An 18,928-nucleotide genomic window follows, 5' to 3' on the forward strand; every position below is an offset into this window, starting at 1 on the left:
TCATGGGATCGGGTTTTTCACCACCAGTTTGAGCTCTGTCAGCTTCCTCAAATTCCTTCCATGTATGGCCAAATTCTGTCTGATCATTATGGCGTATTTTGGACCATACTTCAGTCAGTACTACTTGTCCCATTAACATGTCTATATCTGCTAAAGTCATTATGCAAGATTGGTGTGTCTGAGTCAATTCCTTATAATAACCTGCTGGATTTTTATTTGGGTCAGGCAATTGGTTCTTAAGTTGGAGGATGTCAGACCTTTTCCAAGGGACATGGACCCACATATGCCTAAAACCTGCCAGTTTTTCAGGGTTGCCATCTGCGCCAGCAACGCGGTCTCTCCAAACAGGCTGTACCTCCCTCATTGGAAAACCCTTATTTAACGTAACACCAGATAAGGAGTCTCTATAGGCTACTAACGTGATTAGATCACATAATAGTGCTGGGCCCTGAATGTCCCCTTTTTCCACCTTATGGGGAAGGTCAGACAGACCTGGGGGTGGACCTGATTCTACAAAATCCTCCCACATTTGAATCAGTATGTCACACATTTAACAAAAAATGTCAATCTGTTGAATGCGTGTCCACTGATCCATTGTCATCCATATATCCTGAGCGGTGTACATAGTGTTATTTTCCATCCACACACAAGCTTGTTGACTCATAGTGAGTTGTTCCTGTGTACTACCTATCAGTCTGCGCAAGGTGCGTTGTCTGGGAGTGGGTGGTCTATGCGGAGTTGCATAAGGGATGTAATCACTGACCATGCATTCGCTAATAGTCCTGCACTGGGGAAAGGTGTCGGATGACTGTCAACAAGAAATGGGTTGGTTGAAATGGGAGTTGAAGGCATATTGGGTTGGACAGGTGCGGAACCAGTGGAAGGTGCAACAAGAGGAAAAGAAGGGTGGACTTGCATTGGTACAGTGGCCTGAACAGTCGGGGCATTGTGAACAAGTGGCTGAGGAATTTAACAAACCAGGGCATGGGCAGGGACAGCAACTGGAGCAGTAGCGGGGGTCAATTGGGCAGGATTAAGGGTCGGATACATGGCAGGAGTATAGGGTGGAGGAGTGTTTAACATGGAGGACATAAGAGGGTCATCCTCCTTGTCCCAGGCCTTTTCGGGGACCTTCTTTGTAACGTAACATCCGTCTATCTGCATTCTATTTAATCTATCATGTATTACTATACCCTCTTCTATTCTCTGATTATCATGACTCTGGGATTTCTGAATCACACTCATACGCATTACTTTAGCTTCGTTCTTTTTGAGTTTGATTTCTTTCTCTTTGGACTCCTTGCTCCACACCCGAAAGGAATCAAACATCGCAGGTCTAGCTTTTCTTTGAAACAACTTTTTCTCTAAATTATCTAAAACGGGAGGTTCAAAACTACCGTACATTGGCCATTGTAATTCAGCACTACCTTTCGTATACCTGTGCCAAAGTGAAGAAAACATAATCGGGCCAACACCATGTTTAGCATATACTTCATGATGAGGGGTCCCCAAAGAAGGAATCGGACAAGATTCCTCCAATGCGGAGTCCTGCGTACAATAACAACAACACCATTTCCGGAATTTACTAAATCCAGGCATCTCTTGTTGTGTATCCTGGCTCCAAACAACAAAGGGCAAAATCTAATATTTACAGTATACAACTATACTTACCCCTTGGCTTCGGCTTTTTCAAAAGTCGAATCAAATACCAAAACCAAAATACAATTCACCGAAGACGTGGGCCACTCCCACTCTTACCTGACCGTTAATCTTCCGTTCCAACGCGACTGTCACAAAGATCTCGATCTCCAAAGATTAGGAACCAGAACTTGGGCGTCAGTTGGGACCGCAGTCGGGTAGCCCACTGGAAGGATGAATCATGCGATCGAAGACCTCAGGCCCACAAAGACAAATTTTTTTAGCAAGAAGATAAACGAGTGACATGAAGGGGCAGGGTGTGTCTGGTGGTGGATCAAAAAGACTTGAGAATGGTGGTCGGGACTGATGCCATTTTGTAGCTTTGCCCGCGAGCCTCAGCGCAAAACTTTGGACCCCACCACTTATTCTTTTACAAATTAAGCACTGCAGAAAATAACACCCAACTAAGGGCCATATTATCAAGAATGGCGATAACATTATCGCCTCTTTAGCGGCAGGAAACTGCAGCTAAAGCGGCGATAAGGAGCTTGATAATATGCCCTTGTGAATTCCCATAGAAGCCCAGGTTTTGGTGTACAGGACACCAAACCTGGGCTTCTATGGGAATTCACATGGGCATATTATCAAGCCCCTTATCGCCGCTTTAGCGGCAGTTTCCTGCTACTAAAGCAGCGATAATGTTATTGCTGTTTTTGATAATATGGCCCAAAATGCCTACTAGGAACGTGATCAACTCCAACACAGTGCTCAACCGACAAACCCAGAAGCACCTGAAACATGGAGAACAAGCATTTACAATGCAATGGTTTTGCCTTTGTTAAAGTTAGAGCTATTGGCATTGCTCTTGACATTATTTTTATTTATGTCTTTTTAACATAAATAAATGGCATTGTCATTTACAATGCCACTAGCTTTATCTCTCGCAAATGACACACACAAACACACACAGAGCCCCCCACACACACACCCACACAGAGCCCCCACACACACAGCCACACAGAGCCCCCCACACACACAGCCACACAAAGCCCCCCACACACCCACACAGAGCCTTCCACACACACCCACACAGCACAAGCAGGCACCTGGCCCCCAAAGAAGTATTGATAGTAGCATCTTGCGCCCCGTGCTGCCTTGGGTCAAATTTGATCGCACAACTGGCAAACAGCACCCAAACGTTTCTGATTAGAATGCTGGCATGCTCTACCAATGTCTGATCACCTACTGGTGATACATGTGGAGGGCTGGACAAAAAGGGAAGGGGCGTAACCAAGTTGAACAATTTGAAAGACCTGCTGTTCCAGAGTAACGGCACGTCAGTGAGATGAGCAAAATCGGATTCTCCCTCATAAGACCTATGTGACACGTGTAGGGGAAAACTAAAGCAGCATGGTGGCAGCTATATCGAGTGATGAAGAGGACGAGGATTGCTAAATCTGTCATACCCTGGACTCTACCACCGTCTCGTTACCGCGGGGCTTCCACTCGACGGGGGGGGAGCCACGCAAACTGCTGGCATCCGGTCACTGCTTGAATGGGCGGTAGCGTGGTGCTGGTTTCTAATTTGGCGACAAGCGGGAAGGGGCAGGCACTGAGGTGTGCCTCAGGCCCCCTGCGCAGCCAAGGGAAACAACTGCTCACATCTCACGCCTCGTGACCCCCCGTAACATGGCTGCATAGGTTCCCAGCCCTTGCGGTCCGAACTCCCGCTTCCATCTGCAGGCCACGCCACAGCCAGGCGGGGCGGCAAGTACCTCAGCGTCCGATGGGAGTGGTAGGCTCCCTCGGAATACGGATCAACAGTGCTTTCAGCGTGGCTGGAAGTCGGAGTGTGGGAGAGTAGGGGCAATTTCATATGCCTTAGCCAAACTATTGTTATCGCCAATAATAGGCAGCTGCTTGCAAAATGTTGTCTAGTGCAATGGGGGCCCATGCCTCCTTATCCCCCCACCCTCAGGGGGCTAGAGGCGCCTTCCGAACTAGGGTGACCAACCGTCCGTAAATTTCACGGACAGTCCGTAATTTCGGCCGTCTGTCCGTTGTCCGTGAAGGATTCTTTAACGGACGCCATTTGTCCGTAATTTTAACCGGCCACCGGTCGCACCTCCCTAAAGCCGGCACAGCTTCCCCTCACCTCCCTTCTTGACGTGACATGACGCATTCAGGGCTGTTTGCATCTGAATAGATGCCCCTGCTCTTGAAGCTGCAGCCCCTACCCCTCACACCTCCAGCCCTTGATGAGCTGTTAAGAGGTGCTCGAAGGTGACTGAGAGGGGGGCTGCAGCTTCAGGAGCAGGGGGCATCTATTCAGATGCAAACAGCACTGAATGCGTCATGGCTCTGCAATTTGTGTGAGACTTTCCCTTTCTGCGCGGTCCCAAACATCCTACAACCGGTCTGGATTACACAGAGGCAGCACGTGGTTCTCTTCACAGCACAGAGCTTAATTACAGTCACTAAATTGTAAACAAACCTCGATTCTTCAAACATGAAGTCTTTAATATAATAAAATTAAGAAATGGCACAATCGCACCCACTATAACAAAGTATGGAGGACAATCAGTTAAATTAGTTCTCTTGGAGTATCTCCTTTAAGTACTGTACATCAGAGTGGGGGATGACAAAAGTAACACTTTGGAAAGAGAGACTGACTTCTCATTGTCTTGTCCAGGAGGGGGTGAGGAGCCCTACCCCACCCTGAAAGAGACCAAGATGATACTAAAATACTGCATGCCCACCCCTGTGCCCACCCTGGTGGATCCTGGTCCCCCTCCTGCCTCCCCTCCCCCAGTGAGGGCTCCTGTCCCTCGCCCCCCCCCCCCCCCCCCATCTGTGGTGGATCCTGTCTCTGCCCTGGGTGGCTTCTGTCCCAGTCCAGGAATGGCTCCTGCAGCTCAAAAAGGCTCAGCTCAAAATTAATATGAAAAGGTGGGCGAGTGAGTAAGGGAAGGGATGGGTGGATGGCTGGATGAATTAGTAAAAGGGTGAATGGATGAATGAAAGATTGAATAGATGGATAATAAAAGAGGATGGGTGGATTGATGAGTGAGTGGTGGAAGGATGGAAGGGAGAAAGGGTAAATAGCTGGATGTTTGGGTGGAAGGGTAGCTGGATGGGTAAAAGGGTGGATGGATGAGTGAAAGGATGGATGAGTAAAAAGGTGCATGAGTGAGTGGGTGGGTGAATGGATGAGTGAAAAGATGGATGGATTGATGAATTGATAAGTGCAAGGGTGAATGGATGGATGGATGAGTGAAAGGGTGGATGTAAGGATGGATGAGTGAGTGAAAGGGATGGTAGATGGACTAAAGGATGAATAGATGAGTGAAGGAGTGAAAGGATAAATGGATGAGAGAAAGGATGGATGAGTGATAGGGTCAATGGATGGATTCATGAGTGGATAAGTAGATGGATGGGTGGGTGGATGGATGGAAGGAAGGATGGCTAAGTGAAAGGGTCGATGGAGAGAGAAAGGGAGGATGGATGGATGACTGAAAGGGTGGATGGGAGGTAGGATGAGTGACTGAGTGGATGGATGAGTAAGTGAAAGGATGGCTGGATGGGTGAAAGGGTAAATGGCTGGATGGATGATTGAATGGATGATGGGTAGAAGAGTGGATGAAGGAGTGTACAGATGGATAGGGTGAAAGGGTGGATGGATGGATAATGGATGGATGAGTGAAAGGGTGGATGGAGGGATGGATGAGTGAATGGATGGATGGGTAGAAGAGTGGATGTATGAGTGTACAGATGGCTAGGGTGAAAGGGTGGATGGACGGATAAAGGTTGGATGAATGGATGGATGAGTGAAAGGATAGATGGAAGGATACATGATGGATAGGTTTGCAAATGGTTGAATATGTTTGGATATGGCTGGGCTTACTTATATACTATTGCGCGACCTCTGATGTATCTGTAAAACGTATCCAATTGTCCTGAAGTTTTGTCCTGAATTTTGACCTCCTGTCCTGAATTTGTGTCCTGAATTTTGACCCTTTGTCTTGAATTTTTACACTCACCGTCCTGAATTTGCACCAATGCCAGTTGGTCACTGTATTCCGAACACGATGGGCCAGCAACCTGTGCATAATGGAGGAAGTGCAGGAGGTCCTGGGATGGGGGGCAGGCCCCGCCCTCACCCCATCTTGAATCCAGAGAGCATCCCTCTTCCCAGTGCCCATGGCCCTGGGGGGGGGGGATGGGTTTCTTTACATCGCCGGTTCTGGGGACTCTGGCGTGGCAATAAAATCTGCCTTTTCCCTGTTAAAGCTATCCCCTTCGGGTCCCCCCCCACCTGCCTGCTGACACACATGCTCCGAGGGGCTGGAAGCCGGCGGGAGGTAGGCGCGAGAAAGCATGCCGCCCTCCATGGCATGATTTATCGGGAGAATCTCCGGGGCTGTGCTAGGCCTCGGCACCACTGCAGATCAGGATGCCGGTCCCGGAGGTCTTAGAGCGTGTCGGAATAGGGAAAAGCAAACGTTATTTACAGGGGGCAATAGTGCCATTGTTGAGCCAACAAAATACAGGAGTTAACAAAGGGTACATTAAAGGATAAAAACGAGGCGACATGGGTGTAAGTTGCTAGGGATACAAATTGAAGTAAAGCGGATTACTGCAACACATGGGCCTTGTAGGCCGGGTTCGATGTTTGGTCACTAGGGTAACAACCTCAGCTACCCCGATTGTGCCTGATTGCAATTTTATGGGGCGGCCCCTCGGGGCGCGAGGCATCGTGTTACAGCGCTTGAGGCTCGGATGGCCGGGTCGGGTGGCGTAGTGGACGAATGCATCCACTGTAGGGGCCTGTGTCCGTCCTCATGGTCACAGGTTCGAATCCCTAATTATTAGGAAATTACGAACAGTGTTTCATGTTTCATGTGTGGCATCGCCAGGTGAAGAATTACATTTATTTAGAGGAGGCACTCACTTCCCTTTGGGCCACGGGGACAACGTGAGAACGTGGGGGGGGGGTGTGCCTAGAATACATTAAGCCCTTGGCGGGGTGCTTGTCTCGGGTCGGGTCTCTGCCACTTATCCTACAATCGAGATCAAGGGTGACCTGTCTGCAAGTCTGAAAGGTGTACAAAGCATATTAGAAGTATAATAAGGGGATACTCCAGCGAGGACGCGGCGGCTCGAGAACCACTCGTAGCGCGGCGGCACTGAGGGGGCTCGACCGCCTCAGCCAATGGGAGGGCAGCTCCTTCGTTCTTGAACTAAGGATACGCATGTCCCACTGCAGACCAGGGTTCTAGTCTCGGGTCTGCTAGAATGCAATTTACCGAGGGATTTAACCAAAGGTGCACCCCTTTTGTGTTTCATGTGTGGCATCGCCAGGTGAAGAATTACATTGATTTAGAGGAGGCACTCACTTCCCTTTGGGCCACGGGGACAACGTGAGAACGTGGGGGGGAGGGTGGTGGGGGGGGTGCCTAGAATACATTAAGCCCTTGGCGGGGTGCTTGTCTCGGGTCGGGTCTCTGCCACTTATCCTACAATCGAGATCAAAAGGGTGACCTTTCTGCAAGTCTGAAAGGTGTACAAAGCATATTAGAAGTATAATAAGGGGATACTCCAGCGATGACGCGGCGGCTCGAGAACCACTCGTAGCGCGGCGGCACTGAGGGGGCTCGACCGCCTCAGCCAATGGGAGGGCAGCTCCTTCGTTCTTGAACTAAGGATACGCATGTCCCACTGCAGACCAGGGTTCTAGTTTCGGGTCTGCTAGAATGCAATTTACCGAGGGATTTAACCAAAGGTGCACCCCTTTTGTGTTTCATGTGTGGCATCGCCAGGTGAAGAATTACATTGATTTAGATGAGGCACTCACTTCCCTTTGGGCCACGGGGACAACGTGAGAACGTGGGGGGGGGGGGGGGTGCCTAGAATACATTAAGCCCTTGGCGGGGTGCTTGTCTCGGGTCGGGTCTCTGCCACTTATCCTACAATCGAGATCAAAAGGGAGATCTGTCTGCAAGTCTGAAAGGTGTACAAAGCATATTAGAAGTATAATAAGGGGCTACTCCAGCGATGACGCGGCGGCTCGAGAACCACTCGTAGCGTGGCGGCACTGAGGGGGCTCGACCCCCTCAGCCAATGGGAGGGCAGCTCCTTCGTTCTTGCTCTCCGTGGCCCCGGCGAGTTCCTAAAGTCATTCTTGGCCCCGGGCAGCGGCGGCAATCAGGGAGGCAGCGTTTGCACCATAGTAGGAGGCGGCAGAGCGCTCGGGGTGCCACTAGTGCCTTACCAGATTCGGGGGCGTTCCCGAGGGCTTTTGGCTGACGTAGAGCGACGTCGCCAAAAGCCAAAAATTTTCGGGAACGCCCCCGAATCTGGTCTGGCATTGACGGACAGGCCCGTCTTCCAATGGCTAGCCTCCATTTATGGAGCTAGCCAATAGAAGACGGGGCGGATTCCAAGCCCCTTATACTATTCTCATTAGGTTTTTTCTAGCGAATGCTTACTTCGTAAGCATTGGCTAGTCAAAACCTAAAAAAGGGATCAAAATTTAAAAATGTCATAATTCTTGCACAAAGAACAGAAATCGACCTTTCTAGGTTAAAAGAACCCTGTATTCAGAACTATTTAAACACGCCTTTGACAGATTTTCTGTGCATTGCAGCTGTTGCAAATTAAGAATATTGTTGGTGGGATCCTGCATACGTTCAGTAATGTTCGAACCTCTTCATTCTTTCATTCACACAAACCGTGTTTGGCCACAAACCCAATTACTTTAAAGTGAGTAAAAGCACAGACTCATCCCTTTATAAAAACGTCAAAATAAACACATGCACGTAGTAGATATTAGCCAAGTCTACAGAGAATTCTGCCTGCCAACAGCAGCGTAGCAAGGATACTATGAGCCCTGGTGCAGGCAAAGAAAATATCCATTTGCCTGCTGCTGAGCAGTGCAATGCAGTAATTACCAGGATTCAATGGGCCCGTCGGGATCTGGGCCCCTGTGTCACTGGACCTGCTGCACCAATTGTAGCTTCAACCCTGCCTGCCAAAGAATGTACGAGAACGGGACGCGTGAGCATCTGCAACAGGCGAAATTCGGAATTCGTCAACAACATGACATCAATTTACGTGAATACCACAATTGACTATTTTTGTGGCGCAGCGTTGATTTACGTTCTCTCAGTATTTCAATTAGTGAGGTGAAACGGACAAAAAAGGCTGAAAGTGACATCTTTATTCAGATGACCTGCAAAGACAAGCGATGGCTCGTTACGTCCTGGGAGTCATGGGCCGTAAGCGGGCTCCTGGAGTCGCACAATGTATGGCGACGACGCTGGAGGGCTGACGTTGTGGAAATAAAGTCGGCTATTTTCGCAGGCGGCATCTTCTGAACACTCAGCAGTTCGAGAGGCCTATTTGGTTGAAAGGAGTCAGGTGGGTAATATGATAATATCCGGTGGCAGCTCATTATTATATTTTCCTGCACAGGATTTCCACGCTCCCTGTCCTCAAGTGACAAGCCAGAGATACAATAGCTCTCCCTTCCCTGCCTTTAATGGCTGTTGCTGGGCATGGCATATTTGTTGACTTGCTCTTTTGGTGACATCTTCTCTTAATAAGAGAATCTGTCTCTCGAAGGCTGCTGCTCGCCTGAGGGGGTTCTTGCTTATAGTGTAAAATGTCAGACTTCACCAAGTATGACACTATCCCTGTGGGTAAGGGGGAAGCGACCAGAGTATTATTAGTCACTGAGAAGGAGACGCAGACAATGTCAACGACGAGGAACACGAATAAAACGAGATGCAAATTCAATGTATTTCCGTCTCCTTCCTCACACACCAAAAACATACTTGATTGTGACTCACAGATGCGTGAAGGTGTTTCATGCCACTTTATGAACGTGTGTAGCCTATCATGTTAAAAACACTTATTACACGGCTCGGTACCAGGTACCGGTAACCAGATTATCTCTCATTAAATGATGTTAACACCTGTTAGCCCTCCCCTTACTATGGGCTTTCCTCGGTGCTCTTGCATTTCTTTTCCTTTTCTGAGGCTACAAAATATGGCTATAAGGGTGGGCACAACTCAGCACCCTAAGGACAATACATGACGCCATAAAGTAGCCACTCATGAAACGTGACCCCAAAAGGTGTCTGCTTATGCAGGCATAGTCTCTCTAGTCAGTGAGGCAGGCCTCCACCACACAGTGTCAGTAGACAAACAAAATCAGCACTTATGTCAGACAGAATGCACATCATAAACACACTGCCATCAAGGAGAATTTAAGACTACCTGCTCACTCAGTTCTGTGCAAAGTGGTAACTTGTCCCATGGTAGATGTTGTAGATCAATGTTGACATGTTGATACCCAGTTTCTCCCTTGTGAGGCAACTAGGCGTTGAAACACTGTGGGATATAATGGGCCTCATTCAGAGTTGGATGTACCTGGAGCACTGTCATAAAATGGCGGTAAGTGTGCTCCATCAAACTTGTGGTACCACGCACCCGCTAGATGTGAGGGACCCACATGATCTCTGCTGGTTCCACCATCATGAATCCTTCAACTGGAGGTCAATCCACAAAAGTATCAATGGGTCAGTGTAGAGGTTGCCAAAAAGCAAACGAGAATACAGACCAGGTTGAAAAGTTAATGTGGCTTAGTCAGCATTCAATAGTGGTAAAAGTATATCGACCACCCACACGTCTGTGCTTTTGCCACAATGAACACTGCCAGGCAGGTGATGATCTCTAGATGTGGTGTGTGGTTCTCCACTGGGTGGTGGAAGTCAGAATAACTAACCTGTAGGGCTAGCAGGCCACTGAGCAAATGACAATGTAATACTGGACTTACAAAGCGAACATCAAACAACATAGTCACATTGGATTTGGTGGTGTTGGGTATGATAGCAAAATATCACAATCAAAATAGTAACTGATAGAAATATCTTTTTCTGGATATTGTTTACAAAAATATAACTGTACTGGAGTTAATAATAGACAATTTACACCCAATTGAACATTATATATATTTTTTTTTAATTCACGGAACAATATTTCCTTCAGACGATATTTATGCTAACAATATTCTGAAACATAGCCATATGTAGTCATTAGACAATATCTCAAAAAGGGATTGTGGGGTACATAACTATCCACTGTTGCAGCTTTCTGCATGACTAGAATGTCACCCAAAAGGCCTCCACCTTAAAAGACAGCACAAACATATGTCTCTGGAGCTATTTCCTTACGTAATGCAGCAAACCCTGCAGTGGTATGTAGGCGCACAATCTAACAACCATACACACCAGCAATGCTGAATGCAACATCAAGGTGTAACCGATAATGGTGAGATAAATGAAGGGACATCCGTACAAGGAGCATGTCCTTAACTTTAAATATGGCGGGATATAGTCTAGTGGCTGAGCTGGAGACTGTGGGATTTGTTTTCTTGGATATGTAGTGTTTAACCCCTTCGCTGCGGCGGCTATTCCGCCGCAGCGCTAAGGGGGTGGGGCGGCCGCGCGGCGGTTCCGTGCTTGTGACGGAACCGCTCCGTCATGGCTCGCGGGTGAGCTGTGCTTTTGACGGAACGGTTCAGTCACAAACCCGCCCGCCCATTAATTCGTCAGCGCAGGCCGGAATTCGCGCCGTGCAGGCCCGGCGAGCGGGCCCTGACGGAACCATTCCGTCACAAGCACAGCTCACCCCAGGCTTGTGACGGAACGGTTCCGTCACAAGCATGCAAGGGTTAATGTATGAGAAATCAAGCTTATACTGACCTAAGTAAATTTCATGCTTTCCTCCTTTTTGGATGTGACGTCGCAGTGTACCATGTGATCACTGTCGATGTTGTTTCCCTTGATATAATTAAAAAATGTGAGCTATGCACTATAAGATTGAAACTTTTCCATTTACACTGAACCAGTTGAACCTAATCAAGGAGAAACCTAGCTGTCTCAGGACTGAATTTCATTATGCATCAAGTCATGTCACCTGCATAGATGCTGGTAATCTCTGAATCTAATGTAGTAGATTTATGATATAATTTGTTTTCATCTTTATAATTAGATTCCTGTATACTTATTTGATTGATGATCCAGCTATGCATTTCTTTACATATATTCTTTGAGTAAACTTTTAAACTTCAGCCTTCATCTGTCATTCTTATTGAGAATGTTTACTGCTCCATTCTAATGTATAACATTTAATAGAGACAGTTCCATCAGGGAGCACCAAAGTCTGTATAGGGACTATTCCTGGTCCAAGCAGTTGGTGCACATTGGGTGAGTTAATCAGAGTCTGTTTTGTGGGCCTACAAGACCATTTAGTCTTGAGACGTGTTTCAACCCCTCTGCCTTCCTTTCACCAAAATGTAAGCAACGTTAAGTTAATCACTGCAGGGCATATTTCTGAGCCCTTGTGCGCCACTCTAGCACCACGTAACGTGGTGCAAGAACGACGCAAATGTAAAATAAGATTTATAAAGGTTCTCAAGGCCACCTTCTGTGACTCTTCATGGCTTAAATCTCGATTATTGTAACTCAGTGCAAATTGCTGCATTGCATTACTCTGCGCCAGGGAGGCGCTCCCATAGGTGTTGCATGGTTGTTTGTGAAAAACAGTATCCAAGATTTTGATCATATATATTTTTTTTGTCCAGCTCTACAAATATAGCAGAGCAGAGCTCTATATCCCTAGTTATATAAATGGATGGTAAACACACCAATTAACTTAAATGCTCTATTGTTATCACCAGCTAATGCAGATGCCACCTACTGCATTTGAAATATTTTGAGAACGTTTCTTAAATATTTATCATTTAAGTATCTTGTTTCATATTTAGGCACCCTGCTGCTTCCTGGAGTTAGATCGATGGTTTATCAAATACTTAAGAAAATCATTTTGAGTCACTATAAACACTAAGGCTGTTCTTAGGCCAAGGACCGTAGAACAATATAATGCAGAAGTTGGAGATTATTTTATATGGTCAGTTCAGCCACATAGCCAACATATTGGCACAGAGACTTTTGCCAAGCCAGTCTCGTGTCTTAGCTTCAAGAAGAAAGAATTAGCATCCACTTTCTATGACTCTGAATGAGAACGCCATTTATATAAAATGGAAGGGGAAACTCAGGTTATGTTGTATCTGTCTATGAGAGCTCCTAACGGCCCACCTACTTACCTTTGGCAACCACTGTGGTGCTGGGAACACTCTTTATTATTTTGTTTTAGAGCTGGCACTGCTAAATATTTGCTGTGTTTTCCACTTGATTATCGGTCAAACCTGGGTGCTATTCCATGTCCACATGATGGAAGAACCGGCCAAAAATGATGCACTTTGGAGCCGATTACGATGTCGGTCGGAAAGCCTCAGTCCGCCAGTCAGAAGCCTTCTGACCATGGTCAGAGGCTTTCCTATCGACACAGTCAGTTTGCAGTCTGACTGCCGGATTAAGATGTCGGCGGGCAGAATGTAAACCGGCCAGTCATGCCAACGCAGTTCCGACTGGCTCTTGGAGTCTTCCAGGTGGTCAGAACCACACCGTAATCCCCCACGGACGGCGTTTCTGCCGTTAGAATTGCAATGACGGATTCGGACAGCCTTTACGTGCCGGCCTTTCCGACATGGAAAGGCTATCGGAAAGTGACTTTGGGGGCCCCCTTGCCTCCGTAGCCTGGGGTTGCAGGTCGAGGGGATACCTAGGGTACCCCCCTGTAAGTCCCTGCAATGTGTGGCAAGCACCATAGGGTGCCTGCCACAAGGAGTAGGGTTTTACACACCTCCTCATTTCTCTATGGGAGACCGTATTACCATAGAATATGCAACCAGTGTTCAGTCACATCGTAATCAGGTGGTCAGAACCCCCGACCGGAGGTCGCTTAGACCCGAGACGGTGTCGGTCGGAGGCAACTCCGACCGACATAGTAATAATCCCCTTTATGTTTTTTTGTAAAGTTTATAAAATATACTAGGCTGTTTTTAATCCCATTATTGAAAAAGTAGTGAAGTAATATCAGACAGTCCAGAGTTGCTTTCACATTTATTCCGTAATTGAATGACGACAAAGTTAGCTTACATGTAGGATGTTTTCTGAGACATGCTGTAAGGGAAGGAGGCAATTTGTTGTTTTAACTTATTTTTGTATTCCTTTTATAGATGAAATGACACCCGAATAAAGTTATTTTGAATTTGCTCAGAAATGCACTTTGGTGGCTCACAACATTATTGTTCAGAAACAATAACAATGTGAATGGCCTTCGGAACAGAAATGTCATACTAACTATAAGTAACCTTATAAATCACGCCCAATCACTAATGCGGAATTAATTGATCAAAATGGAAGATATTGCATCATTTATGGCAATATCCTCTGCATACAAAGAAGAAAGACTAATATGCTGAACCAAACGTCGGAGTTTATCAGCCTGCATACTGAGCTCTGTAGAGTGGCATTCATTTGAATATCTGTACAGGTTTGGTATCGGGGGAAACAGCCATTACTTTTTTTTAAAACTTTTTTTTAAGCCATAAGTGAAACAAACATTATATACATGACATTAGAAGGTTAGACATAATTAATAATATATATATATACATATATATATATATATATATATATATATATATATATATATATATATATATATATATATATATATATATATATATATATATATATATATATATATATCTGGAACACTCCAAACTTTCTCATGCAAGTAAGGCACTGACTCCGTGAAATAGATGATTCCAAATAAGTTTATTCACTCATTTAGGCTGCTTTAAAGCTAAGAGTAAAAGACATAAAAGAAAATGAAACACCGTCATGGGCAAAAAACGCCTTAATGCTCCCATAACTGGTCAGTCCAAATCCGATTAAATTTCAACCAAGAACGTGGTCCCCTAGTTTTAGCCAATGTTAGTTCCATCTCATAAACCTGTCTAAGTAGAACCCATAATTCATTAACACTAGGACTGATAGCATCTACCCAGACTCTAGCAATACATAAACAGGCACAAACAATAATAATAGCTGCTGGAGAGTCCAGTTACTAGCAGCCCCACTTCTGATCCCGACAAAAATGTATTTTTCAGTGACCTGGTAATTAGGGCCTAGGAGTGGACTGAGAGTTAGGGGTGGGTGTCAAATTTGGTTCCGCTCACGGAAATTGCGATAATTTGACATTTTCGCGTTTCGCGGAAAGCGCGAAAATGTAAAAATTTCCACAATCCGCATTTTATTTGGTTTGCTCGCGCTGTAAAAACATACATTCTCGCGCGCAATCCCATTACCTGAATCCCTGCGTTCCCGATCTGATCACTTTCTCCAGGAGATGTTGGATTGTGGTAGCCTTTTGCGCTATCACGCGAGAGTTCGCTCCCGCATTAACGTCATTTGTCGCCCGATCACGTCATTCGTCGCACGATCATGTCTTTCTTCTCGTGATCATGCACCACGAGATGATTGAGTTCTCGGACACCTCATTCTCCACGGCGAGCGAGAGCCGGAGGACGCGGACACGTCATATCGAACGCCACAAGGAGCGAGAGAACCCGAACACGTCCTATCCAACGTGACAGGGAGCGAGAGAACGCGATCACATCAGTTTGGACGCGCCGTCGGAAGTAATGTGATGCTCGAGAACTCGAACATGTGAAATTTTCAATTTGGAGAAGAATATCAGCTCTAGCAGCATGAAACCTTCTGCAAATGATGATTTGGATAAAAAAACTACTCAGATTGACATTTGGCTGTCCTTTTTTTGTGCAAGGAATCCTTTTTTAAAAAGGTGGCGAGAGGGAGGAAGTGCCACAGAATCTCCAACTTCCTGTTCCTGTCCAGCAGGCTCCGCCCAGTGCTTTGTCCATCTCCTGGTAATTCTGCCTTTGGATTTTGAGCTGGAAAGATCACTCTTTTTGTCTGCTGTATCATTTCAATTTGATTTGAGGATTTTTGAATTTTGAATTTTACAAGTAAGTGGTTGTTGTCTCTGTTTGATTGGGGGCATTGCAGTTGTTGCAACGACAATTAAATTTTGGTAACTATCATTCCTTTTTTTAAATAAATGTTGTGGGTAGTAGAAGTCAGTAGTAGGCCCAAGCTAGTCATGGCCTCATAGGAGTGTGCATGATGAAGCAATTGTTACTTTGGTGTTTTTTTAATGTATTTTATTTTCAAGCATCATTTAGGGCCTGGGTGGCATTGGATTGAGTTGAGGAATGTGTTTTTTGGGGTAGGCTTTCTGTTGTTGGGCCTGGCCTTGTGGCTGGTGGCCATTTAGAAGCATAGGCCTGCAAGCTTGTCTGGCCTTGTCTGTCAACAGGCCTGCTTTCATCCAGTAGGCTCAGAGCAGGTAGCCACAGCTTTATTAATCAAGTGTTTCTGAGTGGTCTGTTAAATTTAGACATCATTTAGGGCATGGATGGCATTGGATTGAGGTGGGAAGTGTGTTTTTGGTGTTGAGCTTTCTGATGTTGTTGGGCCTGGCCATGTGGCTGGTGGCCATTTGAAGCCTAGGCCTGCAAGCTTGTCTGGCCTTGTGTCTGCCAACAGGCCTGCTTTCATCCAGTAGGCTCAGAGCAGGTAGCCACAGCTTTATTAATCAAGTGTTTCTGTGTGGTCTGTTGAATTTAGACATCCTTTAGGGCATGGATGGCATTGGATTGAGTTGGGAAGTGTGTGTTTTTGGTGGTGGGCTTTCTGGTGTTGCTGGTGGCCATTTTGAAGCCTAGGGCTGCAAGCTTGTCTGGCCTTATCTCTGCCAACAGGCCTGCTTTCATCCAGTAGGCTCAGAGCAGGTAGCCACAGCTCTATTAATCAAGTGTTTCTGTGTGGTCTGTTGAATTTAGACATCATTTAGGGCATGGATGGCATTGTATTGAGTTGGGAAGTGTGTTTTTTGGTGGTGTGCTATCTGATGTTGTTGGGCCTGGCCATGTGGCTGGTGGCAATTTTGAAGCCAAGGCCTGCAATTTTGTCTGGCCTTGTCTCTGCCAACAGGCCTGATTTCATCCAGTAGGCTCAGAGCAGGTAGCCACAGCTTTATTAATCAAGTGTTTCTGTGTGGTCTGTTGAATTTAGACATCTTTTAGGGCATGGATGGCATTGGATTGAGTTGGGAAGTGTGTTTTTGGTGGTGGGCTTTCTGATGTTGTTGGGCCTGGCCTTGTGGCTGGTGGCCATTTTAAAGCCTAGGCCTGCAAGCTTGTCTGGCATTGTCTCTGCCAACAGGCCTGCTTTTTTCATCCAGTAGGCTCAGAACAGGCAGCCACAGCTTTATAAAATCAAGTGTTTCTGTGTGGTTTGTTGAATTTAGACGTCATTTAGGGCATGGGTGGCATTTTATTGAGTTGGGAAGTGTGTTTTTTGGTGGTGGGCTTTCTGATGTTCTTGGGCCTGGCCATGTGGCTGGTGGCCATTTTGAAGCCTAGGCCTGCAAGCTTGTCTGGCATTGTCTCTGCCAACCGATCTGCATCAAGTGTTTCTGTGTGGTCTGTTGAATTTAGACATAATTTAGGGCATGGATGGCATTGTATTGAGTTGGGAAATGTGTTTTTTTGGTGATGGGCTTTCTGATTTTGTTGGGCCTGGCCATGTGGCTGGTGGCAATTTTGAAGCCAAGGCCTGCAATCTTGTCTGGCCTTGTCTCTGCCAACAGGCCTGATTTCACCCAGTAGGCTCAGAGCAGGTAGCCACAGCTTTATTAATCAAGTGTTTCTGTGTGGTCTGTTGAATTTAGACATCTTTTAGGGCATGGATGGCATTGGATTGAGTTGGGAAGTTTGTTTTTGGTGGTGGGCTTTCTGATGTTGTTGGGCCTGGCCATGTGGCTGGTGGCCATTTTGAAGCCTGAAGGACTGGGTTATTTAAGACCCAGCGGTGCCAGGGGACAACACCTGAAACCTTCGTGGGTAACCTGCTCCGGCATACAAGTGACAGAGACACGGGACACTTCCTTCGGCGTCAAAGATTCGAGCTTTATTTACTGCAGGGAACACAGAAGTCACGGCAAGTACAACGCGTGCTACTTGTGGAGACTGCTTCAAATTGCTACAAGTGGGTCGCTCCTTTTATACAAGTTTCTTCCATAGGGTTACATGGCACACAAAGGTTTATGGCTTGGTTCCCATAGTTATCCCCGAGAGGGGTCGCTTTGGTCACTTTGATACATTCAAGGTCCGGAACATAAGTACGGAAACATTTGGCGGTTCCCAACTGCAAAAACCCATCTTCCCACCATTAGTACATTCCATTCAGCAATAAAAACAGATCGAAGAAGGAACAAGGACAGGTGCGGAGGAAGATGGAGACAGTGGGGAATTGGAAAGGGTGCAAAAGAGGAGGTGTCGGGGAAACACGAGCTACAGGCATCAAAGGGACGCGCCTAATGAGATGCACGGCTGAGACAATAAACCGGCACGGCAAGATGAGCCTCGAGCGGGGCCATTTGCCTTACAGTATCATCCCCCTCGTCATAAAGACATTTTCAAAGGACATGTGTCTTCCGTAGATATCTTGGGAATCCCAGGGTCGCGAAGCGGACAACGTCCGTTCGCTGGCTACTTGAGGGCAAGAGACAAAATGGATGCCATATCTAAGATGGAACCCGTGGGTACAGATAGAATAACCCACGTAACAGACGAACGGTTTAGGTTAGCACAGCGAAACTGCATATACCCACTAAACTCGTCATTTGCGGTTCATAGATACCAGACTCGACCATATTCGTGCGAGTCGAAAACACCACTTACAATTGTCACGGAACCTCAGACGCTCCTTTTGCCCTCATGTAGGCAAGCACTAGTCGGAATCATACTCGATATTCATCAGACCATCTAGATGTTGCTGTAACATAGCTCTGTCCAATCGAGCTTCTTTGGTAACAGGCGGCTGTCTTATACACGTTGTAGCACAGAGGCCACATAAGGCAGGACCACACTGCACGCAAAGGCAACACGTGAACAGGAATGCCACAACAACTCCGATAATCATCAGAATCTTCCAACCCCAAGTCGACATCAGGCCCCAAAACCACCCAAGCAGCGTCCAATCCCCTATGTCCACGTGTATGGACTCAGTGATCTTATGCAACTTTGAGATGGCTTGATAGACGGTCGGAGCGTTATCTGGAATGAAAATACAGCAGCTCGAATGGATCACCTTGCATACCCCACCTCGATCTGCTAGGATCACGTCTAAAACCATACGGTTTTGTAACGTCATAAGTCTATCCGCCTGAAGTTCTGTGGTGATATTACCAAGGGCACTGGCAGTAATGTTAGCTGTCGATTCCACCACTC

The sequence above is a fragment of the Lissotriton vulgaris genome, chromosome 1_1 (genome assembly GCF_964263255.1).
Source record: "Lissotriton vulgaris chromosome 1_1, aLisVul1.2, whole genome shotgun sequence".
Taxonomy (NCBI): Eukaryota; Metazoa; Chordata; class Amphibia; order Caudata; family Salamandridae; genus Lissotriton; species Lissotriton vulgaris.